Genomic DNA, 24511 nt, shown 5'->3' with positions numbered 1-24511 from the left:
ATGGCTCGGAAGTTAAAACGACCCCGGCTGCAGGGCTCCAAAGGGAAGAGCCAAGTCGCCCGGCCACTTGCCTGGGAGATCGGGCGCTGGAAAGTGTGGTGAGCAGCCCCTCCCTTTTGTAACCCGAGGGAGGGGCACTCTGGTGATGAAGAAGATGCCGATGAGGATGATGGGATCTGTCACCTAACATCATGTTTGAGGAGCGCCTTGTGGGAGAAGGTTGGTCTTTAAGGGGGAATGGAGGAACTGCCTCCCCTGACCCCAGATGGCATTGGTTGGGGCTAATGGGAAAGAAACGTCGGCGGTGTGTCTCTCTCAATGTGCCTCCCGTGAGAGGAGACATAACTGCAGTTTTGATCTGGAGCAATCATCCCCCAAGACCTTCTCAGGGATCAAGAATCAAATCAATCAATCAATCAAAATTATTTGCCAACATAGGTTGAAAAATAATACATTAAAACCTACCAAATAATGGTAAGAAGCTGTAGTGCAAGTAAATATTTAAAATTGTTAATATAAATGTTATAACCCATAGAATCAAAGCTCTTTTGGAGTCCTCCATAGATAGATAGGTAGGTAGGTAGGTAGGTAGGTAGGTAGGTAGGTAGGTAGGTAGGTAGGTAGGTAGGTAGGTAGGTAGGTAGGTAGATAGATAGATAGATAGATAGATAGATAGATAGATAGATAGATAGATAGATAGATAGATAGATAGATAGATGATAATAGATGATAGATAGATAGATAGATAGATAGATAGATAGATAGATAGATAGATAGATAGATAGATAGATAGATAGATAGATAGATAGATAGATAGATGATAGATAGATAGATATGGACAAATTGTAGTCTTAAGAGCCTAGGGCTCTTAAGAGACCTGTTTGACTACAGAAGCGATTCTCATTTTACTCTTACTTTGATTTCTTTCTATCAACTCCAAATGAATTGAAGAATTAATGAACTGGAGGGAAATTATTTAAGTCAGTTTCTCTGGTAATAATTGGGGCAAAGGAGGGATGAGCAGAAGAGATTGAAATTATCCTTGGCCCCACACGGAGGCAGTGATGTAACACTCAATATTTTATAAATATCTTGGTTTTGGTAAAATTCATGTATAGATGGTGCTGGATATTTACAACTCCCAATTCTCAACTTTTCATTTTTCTGTGGTTTCCTAAAGATCTTTCTGTTTTATTCAGGCTCCTTAACTTCCCTCAAGAAGAGAGTGGAAAAGTTCAAATTAGGTTTAGGTTTTATCACTTTAAAAAATCATGATGTTCTCAAACATTCTTGTTCTAAGTGAGATGACTACACACACACACACCCTCAAAGTTTCATGATAGTTAACTAAGCAACAATATGGCAGTATGAGGGTGAAGAGAAATACAGTATGACAGAAGAAAAAATAGGTTTAGAACAATTTTTTAAGTATAACAAATGGCAGAGATTCTTCAGTCTATCCTAGGTCAGATTCTATTTTAGAATGCAAGTAGAAAGTTCGGCCCACTTTAGCAAAAAAAAAAAGAGGATATATAGTGAAGGTAACAATTGTATCATATATTTCTAGTCAAGGATTTGTCTTTTTTAACTTGAGGAAAAGTTTAAAAATTTAATACTGCATCTGCCATTTAAAGTCTAACTGAGCACATCGCTATGGACTTAGAAGATCCCAAGTACTTATTATTATTAAGTCACCTCAAAAAAGAATTTGGTATATCACATTTAGCAAAGGTGTTCAAAATTAAAGCATGCTAATCTACATGCATTTAGAAATAATGACTAGAACCTTTAAAATTCACAGAAGGTAGCTAATTTCAATTCAAATAATCTTAATAAATTATTCTCTGGATTTTCACCTCACTCCCCAGGTCTGCTTAAATAGTAGTCCCTTTTCAAGTAATTTACTACCATTTGATTTTCATTAAAACAATTTAACTTCCACTTAATTAACCTCTTTTGTTTTAACCCATCAGTATTTTCATAACAAACAATACATGTGCTTAGGGGGTAAGGGTTTCTTTAACTAATCTAATGGAAGAGACTCGAGTGCTAAAATCCACGGGTTAGGGGGCGCAAATTACTTGCCTTGCCCCGGGTGCTGACAACCCACGCTACGCCACTGTGACCAGTGATTTGAATTCTGGCTTCATTACTGGTAGCACCCAGAAGTTGGCTAATAAATGGCTATAGAGAACATACAATTAAGATTAGCTCACATATAAAAGCAACAATCATTGTCAAGATACCTCACAATGTTAAAGTAGATATAGAAATAGAAAAATAATGACTACCCTCCCTAGTAATACAAATAGAAAAAAATACAGTTGAATTAAACATCTGATCAGCAAAGCCAGCTGAAATATTTCCACTGGTGTTAGAATTAGCAAGATACAGTAGACTTATATGTCATGAAATAAAGCAACACTAAACCCATGTTCAATAAGAAGCCTGAACAATATATGATCTGTGCTATGGAATGCAATGGTCAGTCACTACATAGACAGATGCTGCTAAGTAATCCAATCCTTCCTGTACCAAATCACATCATTGGAAGAGCATGCTAGAACATTTCTATAGCCACAATTGTTTTGGGACAAAAGGGAGAACAATATCAGAGTATCTAAGAAAAATTTCAATTGTGGAAAGGAAATAAAGTTAAGGCAACATTATGAGAATGTGGCACATATAAATGATTATCAAGTCCTATTTGTACTGTGGTTAGGAGGTGATGAGGAAAAGCCTTAGAGAATCTTTAGAATAATTCAAATCAAATTTAGTCCAATCTGTGAAACCCTTTTGGACTTGAATAAGTCTCAAATTAGTCCAATTCTTTCTAAATTGATTTCATATGTAACAAAGTCCAGCAGTTTTTCTTATTTTAATGGGTACTTTCATGCTAACATATAATATTTTGAATTTATATAAAATGAGCTTACATTCACTTCTCAATAGAACTTTAACTCTCTAAAAAGCATTTTAATATGTTTATTGAGGCAAAACCTATGTCACAATTTTTGAAGTCTATTAGATGTATGATTTGATTCATATATTGTAATAAAAATACTGGATCAAAGCAGTTAGTCCTGAAATTTTCAAAGATCAGAGTATCAGAGTATACATTTTCATGTATCCCTAGTGCTCATATGGCTATACTGTTAATGTTTCACTATTCAAACATTTCATTTCAGTTTTAAGGGTGTCCATATTTTATAAAATAAAAATATAAAATTGGGTTTATGTATTCATAGGGATGCAGTCTGCCTTGAAGCAAGCTAATAAACTATTTATTGCACCTTATGCTTGACCATAAGCTGCTTCCAACTAGTTAAAAGAAGGAATTAAAATGTACATTCCTACATTCATAGTTCACTCCGGTGGCCAAGATTTAAATGAGCAAATGATATGATTCATGCATTTTTAAAATAACTTTTAAAAGGTGAAATCTCTTGGAAATAATATGTGAGCACTGTGATAAAAATTAACATTTAAAATGGAAACGCGGTGTTAAAAATTGAGACTTTTTGAAAGGAATTACTAATCCCAGGATCTTTAACCATATTAAAATTTCAAACATAAGGAAAAATAAAAATCAGGAATAGAGCAAAAATGTCACTTGTAGGCCAAAGGGACACTTCAGTGCATATTATTATGTAGAATGTGTTATAATATATGTCCAGTTTCAAACTCAATTGTGGCAATAAGATTAATGATAACATACAATGACAACCCAAGACAGATATTTTATTCATCTTTAAGACAGATATTTTAAGACTTTAAGACAGATAAGACAGATATGCCACCAGAATGCCTATATTCACTGGGACCACCAGGGCTGGTTTATGTCATTAACTTTCAGTTTCAATTTTGAGGGCTCCTTGGTGGTATCTAAGCTTGGTTGTTTTCTTGCAGATATTTCATTACCCAAAACTAGGTATCATCATCGGCATTGATGATGTTACCTAATTTGGGTATTGAAATGTCTGCAAGAAAACAATCAGGCTCAGAATGCATCAAGGACCCCTCATTTCAACCCCAAGCAACAAATATTAACCTTTAATATTCATTTATAACAAATATTTGTCTTTTAATCATACTCACTGAGTCACTGAGTAGTGGAGCTTTCTTGAAAATGCTGAAAGGACTGTAGCCTGGAGATAGATTGTATCATATCCCTACCCCCTCTATTGAGATTGGACTGTTCAGTTTTAATATAGATGGCCTCTTTGAACCGTCTTTCAAATCAGGGGTCTTCTCTGTCCAAATGTGGATGGACTTCGCTGTCTTCAAAAGAGTGGCATTCTTCTTTTAAATGCAGGTGGACTCTGAATCTTGTCTGAATCTTGTCCTGGTCCTGTTCTCCTATGTTGTGCCATGTATTTTATGTGCCATGTATTTATGAAGCAGTTGTTTTGTTTTCCCAATGTACAGATCTGCAGAAGTCTCACTTCATTATACCGCATATACCACATTGCTCAGTTTGTGTCTGGATGTTTTATCCTTGGACAAGCCTTAACATTCACTTAATATAAAACAACATTGCATTATTGATCAATATTAAATACCATACATCACATATCAATATGTATCTTTTTCTCTGATAAATTGTCTCTATAATATAGTAGTAAAAGCATTAAGAACCTTTTCAAAGGTATTTTTAAAACATTTTCTAGTTATTTCAGTGGTTTATATTTATATCCACCCTATGCATTGATATATGATATGTGGTATTTAATATTGTAAGCTGTCCAGAATTATCATACGGTAATATTGGTGGCTAATAAATTTTACAAATAATTATATATATTCCCGTGTGTGTGTGTGTGTGTGTGTGTGTGTTGTATTTGTGCTGATAAATAAATAAAGGGAGACTATTTGGGCATACCAGGGGTTGTAACACAAATACATATATATATATATATGCTGGTTTTGTTGTATTCGGGTCTTTTCCCGTGTAAGATTGAAATTGTCTTTGCAACGTTTCGGCAAGATCTCACCTGCCATTTTCAAGCTTGGGCTTAAGACCCATTTTAAGCCCAAGCTTGAAGATGGCAGATGAGATCTCGCCGAAACGTTGCAAAGACAATTTCAATCTTACATGGGAAAAGACCTGAATACAACAAAACCAGCATACCTACACCCGTGAAAATCTACGAATATATATATAGTTGGCATATTTTAGTGCTAGGAGAATCAGTATAGGGACTCCTTGTCTTATAATCTTTTTTTTTTGCAACTATTCAAAGTTAAAATTAATTTCCAAGCCCTGCTAATGACAACTTAATATGTGCACCACACATGTGCATACATATATAAATTATAGATATAGCTATAAATACTAGTTTCCACAACCTGTAAGATAATATTATGGATCAGGATGGAAAAGTAATGGAGAGGTGAATGGACATAAATATATAGTAGGTAAATTTGCTGACTTTATATCTCAGTGTTTCTCAAACTTGGTGACTTTAAAATATGTGGACTTCAACTCCCAGAATTCCCTAGTTACCTCTGGGAATCTATGGAAGTTATGATTTGGCTCTAGCATTCAAAAATAAAATTCCAGTAGATCAGTGCCCACCACTGATTCCGGATCCCGTTGCAACCGGTATAGTACAATGAGGCAGGCATCCACCACATGAACACCATGCGTGCATGCGTACTTACTGCCTGCGACGCTCTGCAACACCTCCCTGATGCTCCAGCTGCTCAGCAGAGTGTCGCGCAGGCGCTGTACACTTTTTACCGTGTCTTTTCTCATTTTAGATTCAACTAAAATTTACTATATGTAAATTTAACATATTAATATATGCACTTCATCAACATTATTCCGGAGAAGCTTACCATAATTTTTTTAAAGGAAACAGGATTAAATTATAATATTCTAAAGTGAGTAAATGATTTAGGCAGCAGGTAACAAAAATGCTTGGGAAAAAAATTGTTTATACTACTGTAAGTATGAACATACAAATAGAAACTTTCCTCTTTTTCCTTTTTACTTTTTACTTTTTCCTTTTTTTTTTTTTTTTTTTTTTTGTAGAATGGCAGGCCAAAAGGCAGATAAAATCAGAACAGATCTGGACCTGACCAAATCTATAATTGAAGCTAGGACAACAGTACTTATGCTCAGTAGGTCACATTCTAGGAAAAGAAAAATTTAAGGATGACTGAAGACATAGTAGAAAGTGGATGCAATTGAAGCAATTGATTATTTTTAATGAATGTGATAATTATCCAGACCTGTATTGCTTAGATACTATATTTTTACATGCTGTGTCTATTCATAATAGAGCTGCAGGTATAATATACTATGCATTTTACTTTGGGCCTAAAGATCTGAAGATTAATGGAATTTAATGTAAGATTAGGAAATTCTTCAAAAGTCTCATTTTTAAAAAAAAACAACTACCTTGCAGTTTTCTGACAAAACTTGAATGGGATGAAGTTCCTTCTGGAAAGCATGATACTTGCACAAATTCAAATGTTTGTATTTTATATAGGTAGTTCTCTACTTACAACCAAGTTCAAAGTTATAATAGCACTAAAACAAGTGGTGTTCAGCTGGAACTCATATTTATGCCCATTGCAACATCCTAACAGTCAAATAAATGAAATCTGGGTGCTTGGCAACTATCATATACATATGACAATTGCAGCATTCTGAGTCATGTGATCACCATTTGCGACCTTCCCTGCCACCTTCTGACAAGCAAAGTCAATGGGGGAAGTTGATTGTTCAATAACCAAATGGATTAATTCAACAACCTAGCAACTGCAGTGATTTGCTTAACAGTCAAAACTCATTAAATAGAATGCATTTGGTTTGTCAAAAGAAAAAATGCCCATTGATAATAGAACTTCATCGGATATAGCATCAATGCCAACTGAATATTTCACCCAAAAAGATTAATATGATCTACAAATCATGCTGTAGGCAGCCTTATCCAAATATTTATTTAGAAACCTGGATCTTATGTTTACAACCATCCAGCCTATATATAGATACTTAAATTTTGCCAGGGAAATTTGTTTTCAGACATCTCTAATATTTGAGATGTAAAAAAAACCCATGTGTCATTAAATAAAAGGCATGGACTGGCTATAAAGCATTAGTTAATTATCTAAAACAATAAAATTAAAGGCCATTCAGTAGACTTAATACCCATACTTTGGAAGAGAGAGAAAGAGACAGATAGACAGATAGAGAAAAGAGAGGGAGAGAGAAAGAGAGCTCACACGAGAGAGGGAATATCACTTAGATATATTCAGTACAACTGGAAGAAGAAAGAGTTGCATTGATCCATATATTAAACCATAATTGTACTGCTGTATTCAACCAATGTACGTAGACCTAGAATTACTCTTCATTTCTTTTTCTCCCATCCCATCAGCTGAAGCTTAGGGCAGTAGTAGAACTAATGCATGAATCTGTATTTCTTATATTGAAAATCCCAAAGCTTTATTCTCCATGTAAATGAATTTGTCATTGAATTTTTAGCCAGTACAAAATTGCCTAGTCCAAAACCTGAAACCTTATCAATTTTAACTGTATCTTATAGTTCTTGATTGAAATAGATATGCAGATTTGAATCCAAAAGCATGTTTCCATTTCTGGAAGCACTTTCTGTGATCAAAATAAAAGTGGACCTCTAAAGATAGCAATAAGCTTTTAGACTTATATCCTGCTCCATAAACCACTCTCTGAGCAGTTTACAAATGTCAGCATATTGCATGCAAAAATCTGAGTCCTCATTTTGCTGATCTCAGAAGGACAGAAGACTTAATCAACCTTGAGCCAGTCAAGACTGAATTTCTGGCTGTGGTCAGAATTAGCCTGCAATACTGCATTCTAATCATTGTACCCCCAGGGCTCTTTAAGATTCTGGAAGTAAATGAAGACATTGCAAAAAAAAAAGGGAGGGGGGGGTAAAGTCCACACAGGCTGGATTCTTCTCCTAATATTTCCTGCATCTATTTTGAAAGAGGATTTTGAAAGATTGTGTGCTACTGATTGTGTGCTTAGCTAGATGAAAATCAAGCAGTGTTTTGGGATCTGTTTAGTTACTAGGTATTTCTATGCTATCATGGTGCTTAGATTAATATTTGGAAGATATAAAAATAGAAATTAGATTGAATCAACCCTAGAAACTGATGGAGCTGTGGATTGTTCCTGACTGGTCTGATGCACAACCTGTCCAAAGCTTTGGTTGCCACTTGGAATAAGGAAGTGACTGAGGCATTGGACTGGATCCTGTCCATATGACTTCTCTCTGGCTTATGGAGGAATTGAGGATGATGAAATGAAATATGAGCCATCTAGTACATCTCTGGTTCTGAACAAAGGATAAAGTTGACCGACCTGATCCACTGGTAAGGCTGACACATCAACTTTAACTATATTATCAAGTAATACATAAATACGAAGTTTCCCAAAGTTTACAAGAAATTCAGATTAAGCTACTTTCCTCTCCAGCAATCAAAGCAGCATTTAACATGAAAAGTGATCTCTGAGGTGATTCATCATCTGCGTTTTAGAATACTCCTGGATAAGCATTATTGTGAGTATTATGCATAAATATATGTTAAGACTGTATCTCCATGATCTGCCTTGAACAGTCTGCAAGATGACTAACAACATGAACTAAACATCACGGCAGGGGCAATGCTTAATTTGGAGTGACTTCCTATTATTCCTGCTAAATGTAAAGCAGGAGGAGCTGAGGGGATGGATAAAGGGCAGAAAAGAAGGTCTGTGCTAGGACTTTGAAATACTTCAAACTCAGTTACAAAAAGATGCCAGGGAAATCACAGAGATTTGACCAAAACACTTTTTTTATAACTCTTGAAAGCAATACGTCTCAAGACTGATCACTTCAAGATGTATGGCCAACTACCAGAATTCACCAGTCAGATTCTGTGAAGTGGTCCACACATCCATATTTGAAAAGCACAGTTTTAAAGCAACTGCGTCTTTTAAAAAAATTTTTTATAAATCTATGTGATTCAACATTTTAATATCCTCAGGTTTTTTTCCCTTTTAATTACGTTATGCTTCCCAATTGTACACACAAAGCATACCTTGGCAATAACTTGAGCATTAAGTATAATAAATAATAATAAATAAATATTTATTTCTTAGCCGCACCCTCTCCCGAAGGACTCGGGGCGGCGTACAATGAAACATATGAAATAAATATGTGGACAAAACAAACATATAACAGAGACATATACCGAGACATACACAAGGAGGAGGTCGGCTGATGAATAAAAAACAATTAGAATACAGTGATTAAAAAACCCCTAAATAATTAAATATAATTAAAATACCCAATTAAAAACCCGTCAGGAGCGATATGGTTAGATCAAAGTTGAGCCAGGCCAGCTACTTGGAATAGGTGGGTCTTAAGCTTAATACGAAAGGAGCGGAGGTCAGAGGTATTCCTAATATCCGGAGGGAGGTCATTCCACAGGGCTGGGCCCGCCACAGAGAAGGCTCTACTCCTAGGCGCCGCCCCCCGACACTGTCTAGTGGACGGCACCTGGAGGAGGCCCTCTCTGTGCGAGTGGATTGGTCGCAGGGATGTATGGGGCAGAATACGATCCCGCAAGTAACTAGGTCCTATGTTAAGATTTAATGAGATTATTGAAATCACAAACGGCTCACAATGATGTTACCATAAATAACACAGAAAAAATTACATTATAGGTATTCTTTGACTTGCAGCCACACTAGAGTTCAGAACTGCGGTTGTCAGTTATTGCAGTCATGAGCGGAGGCACAATTTTGTGACCATTTTATAATACTAATTAAGTGAGTCACAGTGGTGGTTAAGTAAACCACATAATCCTGAGTGCAAATTTATTCTCCTTAATGTGTGTTTTTTGCTGGAGATCACAGCCAATCACGGTGACAGATGGCAATCAGTTGCAGGTAAATTGCCAAATGTCCCAAAGGTGATCACATGTCTGTGCAGAGGGGACAGCAGTCATAACTTTAAGGATGGGTCATAAGTAGCTTTTTTTAAATCTGTCATAACTTCAAACAGTCATTAAATAACTGATCATAAATTTAGGAGTACTTATACAGCCAATATACAATAACATTAAAAGCTATTATACAATAAAACCAGGCAAACAATATAAGATGATCAATCAAATTAGCTGTCATAAAATTATTGGTCATAGCAGGAGAAAATTAGTGCACAAACTATAGTTGCTTCCATTTGGTGATAAAGTAAATAAATAGTAAGTAAAAGAGTAAACCTGGACAGATATCTACTGTACAAGAACTGCTGTACAGTAATTCTGATGATGGACCTGCCACCTGGATGACAGCATCAAAGGAAGTTTTCAAAGAATATCGTGTCTTAGACAGAGTCTTATTTTCTTTTGCCTCTCCCCCCCCAAATAAGCACTTGGCCTTATTTGGGGGGAGGTCTTGTTATTTTTGAGGTGCAGGAGGCGGTGAGCATGGTCACCTCATGGCAGCTGCTGTGTTGCTATATTTTCAGGGGAGGGCTTATTTTAGCGCATGTGCTCCAAAGCCCCGTTGAGCTTATTATCCGGAGATGTCTTATTTCCATGGATTCACGTGTTCTAAACTTCAAATAACCTTAGAGTTGTATTTAAATGAAAGAGGTTGCCAGTAATTTTGTTATTTAAAAAAATGAGAAATATACATTTGTTAGTTAAGAAAGGTTTTTTTTATCTTGGGATTCTATGACTGTTGCTGTATTCTTCAAGACACTTGAAGACACTAAAAATAATGGTTGTCAGTGTGGATTCAAATAGGCATTTGTCTTCAAAACAAACACTCAATCTATTACAATGCTTTGTTTTATCTTGACAACAATTTTTCAAACGTTTATTAATTTACTTCTATAAATGAATGTTCTAATTGGTGAATGCCAAGAATTAATTATTTCTGATTTGAAGACCTGCTTGTTGATGTAACTTAGTGAGCTTTGCCTTTCATCCAATTTCTCAAAGACCTTCCCTTTCATCTATTTTTTTAACTGATTCTCTTCTTACTCTCTGAACAATTTTACTTTCTATAATTTGTGCCATTTCAAAAGCTTATTTCTAAATAGCTACAAATTTAAGTCTGTTAAAGTAGCTGTAAAAGAATGGTTTGCTTTTGTTCTGTTCCATGTTCTGACAAGATGTACTTGTGATTCTTGGTATGTTTTCTAAATGAATGGAAGCATAGAAGAGCAGATGCTGGCACTGTGTTTGTTGAAAGATTTTGTGCCAAGATTGAAAGGACAAACAATAACAGAAAGAACTTTCCAAGGTCCCAAAATGTGACATTGTAGTATTGTCAGAAGCTAATGAAATGTGTTAAGTTGCTTTATTTGCAGGTCAGGAACCATTGCCTTGAGAAACTTAAGTTTGTGATGCCTTACAGCCTGGAGAATTGGTCTACTTTGTGGAAGGAAAGAGAGGGAGGGTAGGAAGACACATTTGAAATAAGGTAGAAAAGTCTATCCCTAATCCTGCTGACCACTAACACTGTTGTTAAGCAAGGGTTACCTTCGCTACCGGTTCCCAAATGTGAGTGTGCACATGCGCAGAACATAAAAAACAGGACATGGTGACATCTGAGTGGGTAGGCAGAGCCTCCTGCCACCACTGCTACCAGTTTGGCCAAAAAGGATAGAACCAGCTGAATTGCACCACTGTTGTTAAGTATCAGGGACTATCAACAGAAATCCATGCAATATATATCGAACTATTTCCTACTCCAGCAATAGATGTCCAACCATACAATTCAATTTCTTGAATAGTTCCTTGTGAGTTCACCAAGTTGAATGGAATCTCAGATTTCTTGTTGTTATTTTTTTTATTGTTTTAATTAGACAAATAACACACACCCAAAACACTCTTCAATACAACTGCCAGCTAGCATGTCAATTGGTTACATTTGAGTTCCGTGCATTACTACAATCATTCTTTATACTTCATTCACATTAAATTGTGCATTTTAAATCAAAAACGATACCCACATTCTCCATTAGCTACATTTGTTTTGAGAGTACTTTTATCAAGAGACATTCGTATTTATATTATTCAATGGATAACCATTTTAACACCGACAACCATCTATGAGAACTACCACATTCTGTTTATTTATCGCCTAGGATTCCTATTTCTTTCCTCCATCCACCTATACCATTTATCCCATATCTGATAGAATTCTGATTCTTCTTTTCCCTGGATTTCTTTAGTTAATTTGTCCATTTCTTAAGGTATTGATTCACAAGATTCCATAGCCTGAAGAAACCTTCAAACTTGGCAAGGAATTGGGAGAATGCTTTTGTGCTTAAATGCTAGCCTGGATAGAATGACAGCTGTGGGTTTTCCTTTAGCATTGGCCAGCAAGAAATTTTTTTTACTAGTGCTTGTTGCATTGCTCCTACATTTTCTTCAGATATGATAAGGTGCCCCTTGATGAAGATAATTTATCCCAATGCATAAAGAATTTCTAGCCCATTTGGGAGAATACCCATCAAGATCTATACGAGATGGATCTAACTCTTTGAGGCCCTGGCTTAAGTCTTTTTGCATCCCCAAATTCTTATCTCATCCTTATTCCAGTGTAGGAGACCAAATCTCAGAAATGAAATTATAATAAGATCCATACCCCTACCTTAACAGCATTCTTATATTTGCAATAGCCTTGATATTCCTTGCATTTTGTTAGTATACGGACTTTAAAACAGTTATCATTATAGTGTATTTTATATAAGTGTATAGTTTATAAATTGGGATTTGATTATTTAAATTTCATTTAGAACTACAGTATTTTATGTTTTATATATTTTATACCTCCTATATAATTTGTTCCTTGATTCATTTAACTATATCCCACCATCTGCACACCTGTCTTTCTCTTCACCTTAGTCTTCTAAGCATCTCAACATCACAGATTGCTGGGTGGGTGTTCATATTCTAGTCTATCCTGCTATGTCAGATATTGCTGCTCTTAGAGACTTTCTGCCTCATAATCTAAATCAAATGTTGGTAGCAAAAGTGTGTGTCTGAGTGTGCTGTTATCAGACAAAGCTGTTATAATGTTTTCTGCTATTTGTCATTTTCAACATTACTTAGTTACAAAAAATGGATACTGCTTTTCTTTTATTTAGCTACAGTTGTTGCTTGCAGAGGCACTTGACTTTATAATATTTCAAGATATGTTGAGAAACATATTTGAATATATGGTAAAAGAGCCATTTACAAGGCTAACTAGAAGTTAGGGAGATCTGTTGCCCTCATGAGAAGACAAGCAAGATAGTGGGAAGAGATTCTGCAGATGTTCTGAGGGTCATACATGTTAACCACATTTTAAATGTTGGCAAATATTTCCTTACCCCAAGGAATGGCAGCATTGCATTTTCACAATAGAGCAAATAATGGGGAATGTTGTTACCCAATGGGGCTTGTTAGTGAATGCAGACATGTTATTTCTTTAAGACTTCACAGTTTGGGAAGTGACACAATTAATTCAGATTACTGAACCCATCCAGAAAACTTTGGTAAATCTTAAAATATTATCTTTACTCAAGCATAAAAACTAATAATGCAGAAATAAGCAATAATAGTTCCAATCTATATTTCAGTTGTACTAAATTATTTTAGAAAGCTTACTCTCTGGCACAGATTTTCAGGTTTGAATTCTCGGTCTTTTTAATGACAAGTCCAGGGAATGGACTTGTGAAAATAATTTAGACACCACTAAAATTCCAAGTAGCAACATCACACTCCTCATTATTTTTCAAATGTGAAATTTGAAGATATTTTTTAGCTGCATGGGAATACTATTCTCAAAGGTTTACCAGAGAATTTTCTTTTAGGATATTTTTGCTCTTTGTTATATTGCTCCCTTATTTAACAGTCCAAAAGACTGCTGACATTATCATCACATTACTATTCAAAGGTAAATTGAAGAAATGGGGGTCTATTCTTTAATTAAGCAGTTAACCTTAGATTTATTTTTTCTAACCAAGCAGAATTTGCAAACTCACAAATTCATCTATTTGTGTCTGGAATAATGTCTGTGAAAATATAGTACATAATCTTCATATCATTCCTCAACAAATTTCATTATTTCATCAGACTTCTGAAGATATTCTAAATGATTTTGATAATCCTAATCTTTTTTTTTCTTCTCAACCTGTCTTTATGGATAAAGAAGCTTTGATTTTCCATAGTTGCTACTCTGTTTTTCATTGTATTTATATAATATTATAAGCTTTCTGTTTTAAATCAACACTTCAACTGCAAAATGATTTATGCTCCATAAAAGTTATTTATGTCTCTTTAAAGCACCTGGCTATGATATTAATGATTCTACTCTTTAAAAAAATTAGGAGAATGTTGTAGAAAAACGTATGCACTTTTGGAAAGTAGGCTTAGTACCAGGTAGACATGATCGAGGAAAAATGAGCCATGCACAGGAGAAATGGCTAGTATAGTCAATGAGATGTTGGGGTGCTGGCATATATTATGGTTTTTGTAGAGTTTTATGAATTTATGTTCATTCTGTTTTTATGGAATCCGGCTGTGAGCTGCCTAGGATTTTTATGTATAAAACAGAGAGCCACACATATTTTTTAAACAAGTAAAAGTGAGATAAATAAATCATTTTTCCTTTGTAACTTTATAGATGCCAGCATTGCACGTAATGTCAACATCTTTGCCAATAAGTATGTGTATCATTAGTTTGCTTAAATTCTGCACATTAAAAGTTAATACAAGACTCTTCTCACTAACAGTTTGGCATCTGTCAGAGAGATAAATAATTCATAATATAAAAAATATCCTCTTTATTTGTTGACATAATTTTAAAGGAGTGAAGTAATCCATTCTTTGCTGCCATGTTTTTGGCAAGTCCAAATTTCCAAGCACTTACCAAACTATTCTTCCTATTCTGATCAGTGCATTACTTTTATCATTAGGCTATCCTCATACCCAGATAGCCTTAAATACTGTTCTGCCAAAAAAATGCAACATACATCATGACATAATGTCACAGTTGGTTTCCTTCTGTTCCTGCATTGTGCAAATAGGTGGAATATGCTGCCATGATGATTATGGCATACATTTGTAATTTGCCTTCCATGGTCTACCCAACTCCCAAATTTTACAATTGCTCAAGACTATAGGACAGTTCTTAGATATTCCTTTGGAATCTCTGTCCTACTGCTTCACATTCATGGACTGCTGGCTTAGTATGGGGATAGTTCTTCTGTTACTAGCCTAAGCCTTGCAATTTCACAACAGCTCTTCCAGAAGACCAGGGACAGAGAGCAAGTCCCAAGATTAAATATAATTTTATGGGCTCATCTGAATCTAAAACTGCAACTACACCTCCATTCAATATATCTTTATGTAATAATCTAGATACAGCTTTTAGTTTCCTGTTCCAGGCTGTTGATTGGCCTGATGTGGCAAAGGTTTAAGTGCCTAACTTTGACCTTACAAAACAATTCATAGTTGGTTTGGTCCTACTTTAAGAACTACATGGCTCAGGACCTAGTTACCTGCGGGATCGTATTCTGCCCCATACATCCCTACGACCCATCCGCTCGCACAGAGAGGGACTTCTCCAGGTGCCGTCCACCAGACAGTGCCGAGGGGCGGCGCCTAGGAGCAGAGCCTTCTCTGTGGCGGGCCCAGCCCTGTGGAATGACCTCCCTCCGGATATTAGGACTATCACTGACCTCCGCTCCTTCCGTGTAAAGCTCAAGACCCACCTATTCCAAATAGCTGGCCTGGCTCAACCATAACTTCATATCGCTCCTGACGGGTTTTTTAATTCGGTAATTTTATTCAATGGGATTTTAAATTGTGTTTTTTAATTGTCTTCACTCATTAGTCTACCTCCTCCATGCACATGTATATGTCTTTGTTTTTTATGTATGTATGTTTGTCTTTATCTGTATTTTATTTGTTTTGATTGTACGCCGCCCCGAGTCCTTCGGGAGAGGGTTGCGGCTAACAAATAAAATTATTATTATTATTATTATTACATCTGTAACAAGGTGCAGTGATTTCAAAATAGCCAACATACATGCCATTATTATAATGATATATCCATGGCAGTGTCATAAAACTTGATGCAAGAACAAAAATGTGTGATTTGTGTCTTGATGCACTTGTGATCATTTTTATCCTTAACTACCTTTGATGCCCTTGATGCTGAATCCTTTGAGTAATTCCTTCAAAGTTACTTAGGCTATACATCATTGCTTCTAAGAAGCACATACCTCAGATGAAAATGGATAGTAATGGCTGAAAAATGTATTGAAGCAATGGCTAAGAAATGTTTCTTAACATTTCTAATGCTCTATTATAGAACAATTTTCATCACCTGTTTACCTATTTAGGACTTGTCCTGAGTTCCATGGAATATGATGATACATTTTTAATACTGTAGGGTGAAATTCTCTAAATTACAACCTACCATTTCCATTTGCAAGCCTCTGATGTTTCTGTGCTAGTTTCCATAATTCATTCAAAGTTATTTGAATTCTGCTGCCACAAAAGCCATTTTCAAAAATGAAGGAGGTCGCATATGTGCTCTTGTCAGCATTAGTCATAGCCATCTTCAATACTGCAGTTTCGTTCCAGTCTATATCACTTACCTGTGAGACTTTCCAAATAACCATATAAGAAAAAAATCTTGGAAATACACTAAAAAGAAACAGTAGAAAACTCAGATAGGTATTGCAATGCAACCTGACTCCTAGTGACTTTCAAGGAAAGAAGAAAGATAAAAACAGTTTTTATTAAAATGACATTTTGATTTATGAGCACCAGACAATTGTCATTTTATATTAAATATTTCATTAAGAGAAACCATAACCAACATTTCTACTTTCCTCAGAAAACTTCAGATGACAAAGCTATATTTTTTGGCAGATTGGTGTGTTTGACCATCCTTGTGTCAAGGTATACTTCTGGTTGAAGTTTTTTGACAAGAGTATATTCTTCTAAGTCAAGGGTAGCAAACTAACATTGTCTCAGCGACGTGCTGTATCGGGGCTTTTTCCCATTTGCTAAACCGGGCATAGGCGTGGCCAGCACATGACGTATCTGGTGTGCAGGCTGGGAGACTGCCTTGTTCTAAAATGTTCTAGAACATTTTAAAAATCTAACCATATAACCCTGAATTCCCGTTATCATTTTTCATCCATACATATTCAATCTTGCTTAACCTCCAAACTTAGAGGAGGTTGATTATGTGCTCCCACTTGTTGGGGATGGCAAATTTATCATCATATTTAATTGTTGACATTTTAATTTATAAATTGTAATTATTAATTTCACGATAAATTATAGGAAACTCAAAGATTGTCAGTCAGGTGACTAGTAAGAATTTGGAGTCATACCTGAGTAGATCTTAATGGCTTCAGAGAAGGAATGCAATTCCTCCAGAAACATGATTGTATCTAACAGTAGCAGAACCACTATATTGCACAATATCACTGAAATCTCAAGTCAGCCATTCATTTTAGTATATTGTGTGAATCCAGACAATCATAGTTTATTGAATAATCATGATTAAACTGTGGCTTTGTATGATGTGTATTCAATATGACAGTGAAGTTGGAGACAAATTTAGTGAAAGTGTCTGCTTCACAACCAAATGGGGAGAATTTATGTATTTCAGTTCCTTCCATCAGCAAAAGCAGCTGTAGTTTTCCAGTATAGAAAATGTAAACACACATGCTGCAGTGACTGAATTGTTACAGATTGAGTAGAATTCTAATTTCATTCATTCATTCATATATAATCCTACTCTATATATTACAGTGACTATAATAAATGAAATTTTGAAATAATTATAACTATCATTTGGTTTTAATTTGCAGCTACGTTTCACTGGAATGGCAATTTTTCTCTATATACAGTATATATATATAAGATTTCACTTTCATTGAGCTTTGGTGGCGCAGTGGTTAGAATGCAGTACTGCAGGCTACTTCTGGTGCCTTCCTGCTGCTAGCAGTTTGGCAGATTGATTCTCACCAGCTCAAGGTCGACTCAGCCTTCCATCCTTCCAAGGTCAGTAAAATGAGGACCCAAATTGTTAGGGGCAGGATGCTGACTCTGCTTGGAGAGGGCTGCAAACTGCTTAGAGAGGGTTGCAAAGCACTGTGAAGTGGTATATAAGTCTAAGTGCTATTGCTATTGCTATTCATAGTACAAATCAATTCTGCACATATCAGTTGAAACATACAGTTTTATTGGTCTTAGTCAGTGGTCAGTAGTGTATATTAATTCAGTCATAAATTGCTTAAATTTGATCCAGCGTATTGAAGTTTGAAAACAAACATTTTGACCTCCACATGAAACTTCTTTTAATAGACAGGGGAGAGGTTTTCAGTTTTTGTCTCATAGGCTTTTCTGAATAATATTAAGTTAATATATTTATATTCACTTAATATAATAAAGATAATATGCGCTGTTAATACTACTTTATAGTGTCTTGGTAAGGCTATACTTAAAATACTGCACGAAATTTTGGTCAACAAGATGTAAAAAAGATGTTGAGACTCTAGAAAGAGTGCAGAGAAGTGCAACAAAGATGATTAAGAGACTGTAGGCTAAAACATATGAAGAACGGTTGCAGGAACTGGATATGTCTAGTCTTATGAAAAGAAGGACTAAGGATGACATGATAGCAGTGTTCCAATATCTCAGGGGCTGCCACAAAGAAGAGGAAATCAAACTATTCTCCAAAGCACCTGAGGGTAGAACAAGAAGCAATGGGTGGAAACTAATCAAGGAGAGAAGCAACTTAGAATTGAGGAGAAATTTCCTGATGGTTAGAACAATTAATCAAACAACTTGCCTCCAAAGTTGTGAATGCTCCAACAATGGAAGTTTTTAAGAAGAGTTGAATAACAAATGTCTGAAGTGGTGTAGGGTTTTCTGTAGGGGGTTGGACTAGACCTCCAAGGTCCCTTCCAACTCAATTCTATTCTATTCTATTTCTGTGAATTAATTTCATCAATTTCCCTTAAAACAAATCAAAACATATTTATTAAGAAATGTTCCAAAACCAAAGTAACTTTTATTTTCTTCTTCTTCCTAACCAACCAATGTCTTGTTATGACTCTTCCTTACATCTTTCATCTCTGCAAACACATGCATAAAGAGGTGATGTAGTTTCATTATGTTTGGGGGTTCCTATTAGTGCAAACTTATATATTTAACAAAGATTTGTCTAGTAAAGCATTTTTTTAAATTGTTATTTTTTTGTTTCCATTCTACAATTTGTTTTGAGCTAGAAGAGTTCAGGAGACTATTTCTTTTTAGTAATAGGTCAAATTCAAACCATTACAGCTTAGAGATCCAACAATTGCTGTAAGCTACAAAAAATCCACAAGCTTTATAATTTATTCTAGTAATGAACAGAATGGCAACAGCCAAGAAAAGGAAAAAGCATTGGAAACCTGTTGGAAACTATTAGGAGTGAAAATATCTCCTACTGGAAAGTGTGGTCCAAATGAATGGTACAATATTTGACTGGATAGATAAAATGATATGATATGATCTGGTACAATTTTCCTTTTGGTTTTTTTAAAAAATCTAAAGGCACTCCAAAAGGATGCAGAGTTAATGATTAAAACTGTTATTGCCATTATCTTTACATTATGGTCACTAAAGCTAGTTGATTTTTGCTGCTCAAAGATTATACAATCCTATAAGCTTTTATTAGAGTTCCAATAATTTCAGCTTTCAATATTCACAGTAAAGTTCTACTTTATTAATTCACGATTAATTGATTGATAGATACATGAGTAATATTCTTTTTATTGTTGAATGAGATGCACTATTTTTTCTTGGTACTTATAAACAATTATATATTGTAGGTTCCTGTGGCAAAACAAGAAAATGAATATTTTTGTGAATTATGAAACTATGATTATTAATTACATTTTGTTCTGTGATACGTTAGAGTTTGTTTGTTTACTTTTGTATCCTTAATTTGTGAACAGACAGTTTTATAAAACCTGAAAGGTTGCACAGAACCATTAACTTCATTAGTGATGAAGAGAAACAGACAAATACGTAAGCTGATGAAGTGGTTTGGTCCCAACAGATTTGAATTCTTTGTTAACCCCTTTTTTTCCTTTGGAAAAGAAGGATAATGCCAATCTAATGGAGAATTCATTCACTTAGCTTGAGAACTTTGAATGGAATCTTCTTTCATTTCTTGTATAAGGATAATCTTTATTGTCATTGTACTTAAATACAACAAAATTGGTTGAATACCATACTTGAATTGTGCATTTGGACATGCTGGGGTGGAAGAGCCTGATAATTTTCTGATATAGTTTGTTTTAGCTAGAAAAATCATCTATATGGAATTTGGCATTTTGCAAAGAGTTTCTTGATTTGAAGAGGGCATGTTGTCTTAGATATTAAGGCAGCTATTTCCAAATGCATAGTAATCCAGACTCACACAAAAAAATAACCTTTTTATTTTTAGAAACCTTTTGCAGGATCCAGTAAATGTAGTAAGAATGATTAATTTACAACTTTCTAGTGCAGTTTTTGTTGCCTTATTGTTCTCTTTTATATATATATATATTAAAATTTGAAACAAGGAAACAAATCTAACACAAAATTATAGAATCTAAACAAGAGAAAAAGAAAGAAACCAAATAAAAAGTGCAGGAAAAGAAAAATGGTGAAGAAAAATAGAAAAGAAAGAATATACAAAAAAGTAGCTTCCAGTATTTTTCACATCCATTAAAACTAAAAATGTATTTTACTCTCTCTCTCTAAAACTCTCTCTCTAAAAATTCATAATGTTTCATTATATTGTAATAATATTTCTATGCAAAAAGTTGGTAAGAGACTTTCATTTACCAATAAATGTACATAATATATTTTCTCTATCAAAGAAGTCAATTTATCCATGTCAGCCAAATCTATCAATCTTCAATAACTTTCCTCCATAGTGGCTAATGTTGAGTGTTTCCATCTCTACATACAATAAACTTGCTGCAAAGAATATATATTAAATCATCTTCCATGACTTTTCTGTAATGGTTTACTCAATTGATCCTAAAATGAAAAGTTCCAGCTTCAAATTGTTATTGATCAATTGAATGTTGATCATTAAAATAATATGTATTAAACTATGCATTTGGTTCCAATTTTTTTAGCTTTTTAAAATTTTCACTAAGCATGAAAAAAATATCCCTTCATATTATTCACATTTACAGTATATAATTGAATTGCCTTGATACAGTTGAAATTAGTTGCCTGACATTATGTACCAGAATCAGAATAGAGTTGGAAGGGACCTCGGAAGTCTTCTAGTCCAACCCCCTGCTCAACCAGGAGATCCTATACTATTTTGGCTGGGGGCTGTCTAGTCTTTTATTAAAAATCTCCAGTGATAAACCACCTATAACTTTTGAAGGCAAGCTGTTAATTGTCCTCGCTATTAGGACTGTTAGTTGCTCTTTTTTGCAATGATACATTTTACTGATACATACATATACACCAATGATACATTTTATAAAACTTCTCTTTGAGATCATAATACATTGTAAATTCTAAATGTTTTAACTACATATTTTCCTATTGATCATCTATATGGTTAACAAAATTCTTATAACGAAAATTCTTAGCATATTTCCTCATACATTCTTTAACTTATTCTTCCTCTCTTTCAAATTTCAATAAATTTATATATTTTAACAATTACATGTTTATTATCAGTTCTCAATTGTATTTTGAATGCTGGATTACTTTTCTCCATTCCGTAAATCTTTTTACCCATTTTAAGTGTTCTGATAACTGCAAATGAGTAACAACTATGTCCTCCTTCTGCTATTAACAGTTCTCTTGTTTTGATTTTAAATTCTCCTTGCTATTTTTTCAATGTCCTGGCATGTCTACCATTTATCTTTATCTGTTATGTATCTTCTATAATGGTGGGAAGGTAACAGTGTTCTGTGCACCTTCAGCATTTAGTTATGCCGGCCACATGACCATGGAGGTGTTGGTTCTTCGGGTTTGAAACAGAGATGAGCACCGCCGCCTAGAGCTGGAAACGACTAGCACATATGTGCAAGGGAACCTTCTATAATATGCTTCTTGAGCTGAGATCCTTAAAGGTTTTTTTGGATACAAACTGGGTTTATGTCTATTCCATATTTTCAATATGATATATCTAATAAAATGATTTTTAAAACCCGCATTACATTTAATTTTATAATATTATAAATATCCATACCATTCAAACCTCAGGTCATGACTTTTAAGTATAAAAGTCTTAAAACATTATGTTTTATATTAGTAACATTCATTGTTTCATCCAGAGCAAACAACAAAGGATAAAATATAATATTAAATTTATAAAATTTATAAATCCAATCCTTCTCTTTCCTTTGCATCTTGTAACACTTTATATTTAACTCTTTGTTTTTCCTCTTGCCATATAAAGTTAGATACATTTTTTGCCATTGTTTAAATGGTACACCCACTATTAATCGACTATTAATGCACATGTTGTCTGAAACAAAATTACCATTCATGGATAAATTATAGTTTATGACAAAAATTCTCCCAACAGTGATATTTTTTAAAAAAAACATTGTCGCATCTTTGCATATCTTTAAATTCAATGCAAATCTAAACATACTTACCTTGAAATAACATACAACCCATTTGCCATAGTAATACGAAATATTTTACTTTTTTCTCAATTTTAAAGCTATTTTTCTCCATCAGTTCAATGTGATCTTCTAATTTCATATTTTTGGTTAAGATCTTTGTCTTCTGACTAACCTGCTAATATACCAAAGTCCTTTTATTTTCCCATTAATGTTCATGCTCTCTCTATTGTATCTTAATATTAATAAAATCAATACACTACAATAGCAGAGTTGGAAGGGGCCTTGGAGGTCTTCTAGTCCAACCCCCTGCATAGACAGGAAACCCTATACCGTTTCAGACAAATGACTATCCACATCTTCTTAAAGACTTCCAGTGTTGGGGCATTCACAACTTCTGGAGGCAATCTGTTCCACTGATTAATTGTTCCAACTCTCAGGAAATTTCTCCTCAGTTCTAAGTTGCTTCTCTCCTTGATTAGTTTCCACCCATTGCTTCTTGTTCTACCCTCAGGTGCCTTGGAGAATGGTTTGACTCCCTCTTCTTTGTGGCAACCCCTGAGATAGTGGAATAGTGCTATCATGTCTCCCCTAGTCCTTCTTTTCATTAAACTAGACATATCCAGTTCCTGCAACCGTTCTTCATATGTTTTAGTCTCCAGTCCCCTAATCATCTTTGTTGCTCTTCTCTAAACTCTTCCTAGAGCCTCCACATCTTTTCTACGTTGTGGCAATCAAAACTGAATGCAGTATTCCAGGTGTGGCCTTACTAAGGCATTATAAAGTGGTATTAACACTTCATGTGATCTTGATTCTATCCCTCTGTTTATGTAGCCTAGAACTGTGTTGACTTTTTTGGCAGCTGCTGCACACTGCTGGCTTATATTTAAATGGTTGTCCACCAGGACTCCAAGATCCCTCTCACAGTTACTACTATTGAGCAAGATACCACCTATACTGTACCTGTGCATTTTGTTTTTCTTGCCTAAATGTAGAACCTTACTCTTTTCATCATTGAATTTCATTTATTAGATAGTTCCCAATGTTCAAGTTTGTCAAATCCTTTTGTATCTTAAGCCTCTCTTCTGGAGCATTGGCTATTCCTGCCAGCTTGGTGTCATCTGCAAATTTGATGAGTTCCCCATTTATTCCCTCATCCAAATCATTGATGAAGATGTTGAAGAGTACTGGGCCTAAAACAGAGCCTTGGGGCACTCCACTGCATACTTCGCTCCATGTAGATGTAGTTCCATTGAGGACTACATGTTGAGTGCAGTTGGTCAGCCAGTTACATATCCATCTGGTGGTGATGCAGTCTAACCCACATTCTTCTACTTTACCTAGTAGTAGGTTATGGTCTACCTTATCAAATGCCTTACTTAAGTCCAAGTAAACTATATTGACGCCATTTCTGTGGTCCACTAATTTTGTCACTTTGTCAAAAATTGCAATAAGATTAGTCTGGCATGATCTGTTTTTGACAAACCCATGTTGGCTTTTGACTATTACTTTGTTTACTTCTAGGTGTTCGCTAATTCGTTGCTTGATTATCTTTTCCAGAATCTTTCCTGATATTGAGGTCAGGCTGATATGTCTGTAGTTTCCTGGATCTGTTTTTTTTTTCTTTTTTTGAAGATGGGAACTACATCAGCTCTTTTCCAGTCTTCTGGCAGTTCCGTGGTGCTCCAGGATCTCTGAAAGATATAGTTCAGTGGTTCTGAGATGTTATCTGCCAGTTCCTTCAGAACCCTGGGTGTAATCCATCCGGTCCTGGTGATTTGAACTCGTCTAGGGTAGACAGGTGCTCACTTATCATTTTCTTCCCTATTTCAGCTTGTGTTCCTAATCTGGTTTTTGTGGTGCTGCTTTTG

The sequence above is a fragment of the Natrix helvetica genome (genome assembly GCF_964273705.1).
Source record: "Natrix helvetica genome assembly, chromosome: Z".
Lineage (NCBI taxonomy): Eukaryota > Metazoa > Chordata > Lepidosauria > Squamata > Natricidae > Natrix > Natrix helvetica.
This window is presented reverse-complemented; position numbering follows the sequence as displayed.